General features: G+C 54.4%; 1 long non-coding RNA gene across 1 annotated transcript; it reads right to left on the minus strand.

The window, feature by feature from the left end:
- Positions 1 to 324: 324 nt before the first annotated feature.
- On the minus strand, positions 325 to 4709 carry LOC124105981 (uncharacterized). The gene is made up of 4 exons (XR_006855949.2): positions 4121 to 4709; positions 3884 to 3957; positions 1262 to 1405; positions 325 to 1169 (listed from the first exon to the last, which is right to left on the minus strand). It is a non-coding gene; the product is annotated as an uncharacterized LOC124105981 (long non-coding RNA).
- Positions 4710 to 5079: the final 370 nt, after the last annotated feature.

Here is a 5079-nt window from a genome sequence, read left to right on the forward strand (position 1 = left end):
CAAACAGATGGAATCCCTGCCTTCTCACAGTTTCCAGTCTGTCATTAGTCCACAGACTGTTCCAAAACTCTCCTGCCTACACTGGCACCAGTTTCTTTTGTTTCTGTTTGCATCAAACAGCATTGAACAAATCAGTTTGTCCTGTGTATCTGGTAACTCAGGGGAAAGCTATTGTATCCAGAATTCCTTTTTTCGGGATCCAGCTTTCTCAACATCGTGAGACGGAGTGAGTAAAAAGCAACCAGCCCATACCTGGAACATGGTGAGTGTTCACATCCAGCCTCTCCGGACCTATAACTTTGGAGCTATTCGGGGCCCCTGGGCACCACCACCACTCCTCCCTCTGTGCCTTTCAGAAAGACCTTTTCCAGGTCATGTTCTTAACCACACTGCTGCCTGGGGACAGGATGCACCACCACGTACAGACAGCCTTCTCTCAGCTTCTATTCCCACGCATGGGCGTCCCAGGCACACGGCTCATGCTGGGTCTCAGACATGGAATCAATTCCAGATTAATTCCATGTAGAGGAAAATACCACGTGGGCAGCTTCAGGAGACACTGTGTAATGAGATAAAAATCTCTGACCCAGGGACCCGGGCTGATGGGACTCAAGGACTTCTCTCCTAATCCATCCATTCTCAACTTCTCATTACTAAGTGTAGCCACAGTTAATCTGTCTCACCATCTGACAGAGGAGATGTTAACTCTCTTGGTTTGCACAGGAGAAAACTGGGGTTCAGAGAGGTTTGAAGACTTACCTGAGGCTACACAGCAGCCAGCGGAAAAGCCAAGATTAAACCCCAGCATCTTGGGCTTTCGTGTTTTTTCCCATTTCTGTTCCCTTTTCTGCAGGGAGTGACGGGTGAGAGGTGAGGGCTCTGTCACACACCTGTCACAGTTGTTCAAGCCTCCCAAGCCACCACTTCCGAGTGGTGTGCCAGAGTTTCATCCATTCATTCAACAAACAAGCTCCCCGCGTGCTGAGCACTGGGAGAGAGTGTAAGATTCTAGAATCAATAAGACACGGCCGCGTGCCCACCTCAAGGACCTCACACCTAGGTAGAGGTCAGGTGGCTGAAAGGTACGTGCCTGAGTTGTCCCTTCTAAGACACAGTGGAGGTGGAGAGAGAATCTTCTTCTGAAATAAAAATATAGAGCTTCCTGGGACCTGTGGGAAGAGAAGGTACTGTTATGGAAAACTGGACCCACGTAAACAGCAACAGACTTGCTCGGGAGACAGGAGAAGTAGGGACTGGATACCTCTTGTTGCCGGGCAGGACAAACACTCCCTCCTGGTCCTCACGCCACTCTGCCAAGTGGGAAAATTCCCTCCGCACCCCTGTATCACATGGAAATGCCAGCTCTCCAGAGGGCACACCCCGGGAGGCCCAAGATGGCCCGGCTCTGCAGGGTAGGTTACAGGCAGGAGGGGAAGCCAAGGGAAGGAGGAGGGAGATGGGGTGACAAGCTGAGGTCAGCGTTGTGGTGTTGTTTCCGGCAAGTCCCTGACACCCTTCTGGCCGAAGTTTCCATTTCTTTCTGTGCTGGAAACAACTGGCTTTGCCCCTTGGCTATTAAATAAGCAGCGTCCATAGGTAGAACCGGGCAAGGAGACGGAGGCGCCAAGCCTCCTGGCCCTCATCTGCTTTGACGGGGAGGCCAGGGCTGTCGCTGGGGCTCACCGGACGGACCTCCTCTCACGGTCCACACCAGCCCTGGCCACTGCCCTCGAGGGGGCCCGATGGCAGGGGGCACTAGAGCATGCGGCTCCTGGGTTGGAAAGCTCTTCTCTGCCCACGCCCTTTACAACCCACCCTCACGCCAGGTCTTGCTTGGACTCAGCATCGTCCAAAACCGTCCCACGTCTGACACCGTGAAACCCGAGGTCCCCGACCCAGCGTGCTGTCTTTCTGGCCCTCTTTCTGCCATTCTCCCCCCTCATCGGGGTCTCTAGGCGCTCCCTTTCCCCCCGTGTGTCACCTGGCCCCTCCCGCCACCCCTCCCCCAGCGAGCCCATCTGGCCATGGTCACTCTCACACCAGGAACTCCAACCACACGGCCTGCATCGCCACCAGGCCAACCAAAGGTCCTCTGCACTCCCGTGGCCCCGTGGCTCTGGGTCACTGAGGAAGGGCCCGCAGAGCCCCACACAGCTGACAGCCGCTCTCAGGGGAAGCTCAGTGCCCGCCACCTTCCTGGCTAACCCCGTGCTCCATGGTCCTCCTCAGCACTGCCGAACCGTTCAGGCCATCTGCCAAGGCTCCTGATAGAGGCCATCTTGCTTCCTAACCCACTGGAGAAAGCAGTGTCCAGCCCCGCCCGCCCCTCACCTGCCTGTGTCTCGAGGACCACTTGTCCCCAGCCCCCGGGTCCAAGTTCCAGCCACATGCTCCCCCTGTTTGTTTCATAACTTCCCACAAACATCTGACCCCCATAGTCCTTGCATTCTTAAAGTCTCTCTCTCTGTCACGTCTTCTTTTAAGGTTCCAAGGCGTTGCCACCGGAGGGTCTGCTAACTTTTTGTCTTTGTCCACATGATGGGGTTTCTCTTAAGTGAACCCATGTTTAGGGAACCTGCTTTCTCACCTTTCATGACCCCTGGGCCTCTTGGACTTGTCCCCCTCCTTCTCTCCACTGAAACAGCTCTCTCCAAGGTGACATGTGACTTCCTCATTCCCCAATCCGAGGGTTTTTCAAGTCTCACTTGCCCTTCTGCTGCGTTTACCACTGGCCTCAACCTCCTCCTTGAACCGTTCTGCTTCCACTTTGGACCCTCTGCACCCTCTCCCTTCCCTGGTGGCCCCTCCTGTTCCCCGGGGTGCGCGTTCTTTCCTCTGCCATCTCTCAGGTGCTGCTCCCCAGAGCTGGGCTGTCTGTGAGCTCCACTTCCTTCCTCTCCGCCACTCACCTGTGCACAGACTTCAAGCATCATCCCCTGCCGACGACTTCTCCAAGACCGTCCCCCAGGACTCCTCCTCTGCCTCCACCCAGCAGCCTTGGGCCACCTACGTTGGCGACTCCCGTGAGCCCCTTGGACTCTGCTCTCCAAAACACCCCCATCAGCTCGTCCTACTCTTCCCGAAGGCTCGCTGTCCCTAGCTCCCTAACTCTGAGAACAAAGCCACCAACCACCAACGTCACAGACCAAGGGCCATCCTGCATGCTCCTCTTTCCTGCCTGCCCATGTGTCCCATACTCAGAAACCGTCTGGTCACTTTCCATCCCCCAAATCTCTCCAGCTGACCCCCAGCCTCCACCGCCACTTCAAACTGCTGCTGTCACCTTCCCTGCCTGGAATGTCACAAATGCCTCTAACTGCTCTTCCTGGATCCAGCCCAAGTCCCCAGCAACATGTCCCCTGCTGGACACCGGGGCGGCTTTCTAACATGTGAACTTGACCATCTCATCCCGTGTACTTAAAATTCCTGGCAGGCTCCTGTCCGGCTCCTGTCCGCCCTCATTGCTCATCGTGGCTCCCCGTACACAGGACATCTCAGCATCCGTGATTACCCCTGCCCTCGATGCCTGGCTTTCCCTCTGCCCCAAACCGCTTGTCTCCAGCCCCGTCTTCTACCCATGACCACGCTGGAAGCTTTCATTCTCCTCAGATTTATTTCTCTGTCTACCACAAGGTGTAAAAGCAACTCCATCACCGCGGGGACCATGTATTGAGGTTGTTTATCTGTCCCTCTCTCTTCTCCAAGGACAGAGCCACTTACTTTCACCCTAGACTCAGGATCCAAGAGCCTAATCTCAGGTGTGGCTGGTAAAGCTGCATTGAACAGGAGCCTCAAGGGCAGAAAGCAGAGGCACCTGTCGCAGGCTGTGAAATACACACAGCTGAAACCAAACGCGCCCATAGAAGAAAAGAAGAGAACTCACCTCAAAAACGGCAGCCAGGCCCAACGGGGAAGACGCTTGTCCAGGGAAATTCCCTTGCAGATCGGATCCTGCAACTGTAAAGTCCAGAGCCTTTGCTATGCATGAGCTCTCATTCCCTGGGGTTTGGGACTGCTGATAGCAAAGCACCCTCCAAATCCACAGAGGGGTCCCTGTGCATTAAACCTCTCCACTTAGTCTGACCCCATATTACCACCATCTCAGGAATGAAGTCCTCACCTGTGAACATCCGGCCACTAGGCTGTGGCTTCTGGAGCAGTAGAGTCAACACTCCAAAAAGCAAACAGGTCACCTGGGCCTTATGGACTCTCTCCCCACCTCAAGGCTCCCAATTCCCCATGGTTGATGCTCTCCCTTGGTCTCAGCAGGAACCAGCAAGTGCTTCTGTCCAGAGGAGGCAGGAGGAGGGGGTCAGAGTGGCCAGTCTAGCCCTCCTGCTGTAGCTTCTTGGGTATGTGACTTAGCAATGAGCCAGGCCTGGGCTGGGGAAGCCAGAGTGCACCAGGGAGCCAGCCGTGAGGGGCTGCTCACAGCACCAGTGCAGGGCTCTGGCTTCTAAGGTACTTTGCTTTCTTCAGGCCTCCAGAGAAGCAAGACTCACGGGAACAAGGTAGGACTGAAGAAAGAAATAGCTTCAAGGAAGAAAGATAATGCTATCAAACATTTGGTTATTATAGAGGCAGGAATCCCAAAACATTTTTAGACAATTTAATAGAATGTGGGTTTGTGGTTAAGGGATGCTGCTATAGGTAGGATTTTAGGATTTATATTGATAGGATCCTTCCTCCTACTGCCTCCCAAATCTTCACATCCCTCCCTCTCCCCATTCCTCATGCCCACCCAGGAATCCTAGAACTCAAAATGGACTTCATCCATCTTTTCCTGAGCTGGGCACAAAACCACTCCCTGAGCAGAGCCAGAGAGCAGTGCCACCTTCTTGGAAAATTTGCTTTCAAATTATCAAACATGAAACTGGGTCTCTCAGCCTTCCTCAAACTCAACCTGCATGTTTATGATCCATGGAACCCAGCACCAACCTATGGATCCAGGACCTAAATGTATCAGGCCAGGACGAGGAAACGCATCCTCCCGCTGTCACCAAGATGTAGCACCAGGTGTTGCTGGGAAGGGGCCAAACAGTAGTGAGTGTTCCCTGACCGACCAGGAGACCGGTCCAG

This window comes from Marmota monax, unplaced genomic scaffold (genome assembly GCF_021218885.2).
Source record: "Marmota monax isolate L192 unplaced genomic scaffold, Marmota_monax_Labrador192_F-V1.1 WCK01_AAM20220418_F8-fsc00208, whole genome shotgun sequence".
Lineage (NCBI taxonomy): Eukaryota > Metazoa > Chordata > Mammalia > Rodentia > Sciuridae > Marmota > Marmota monax.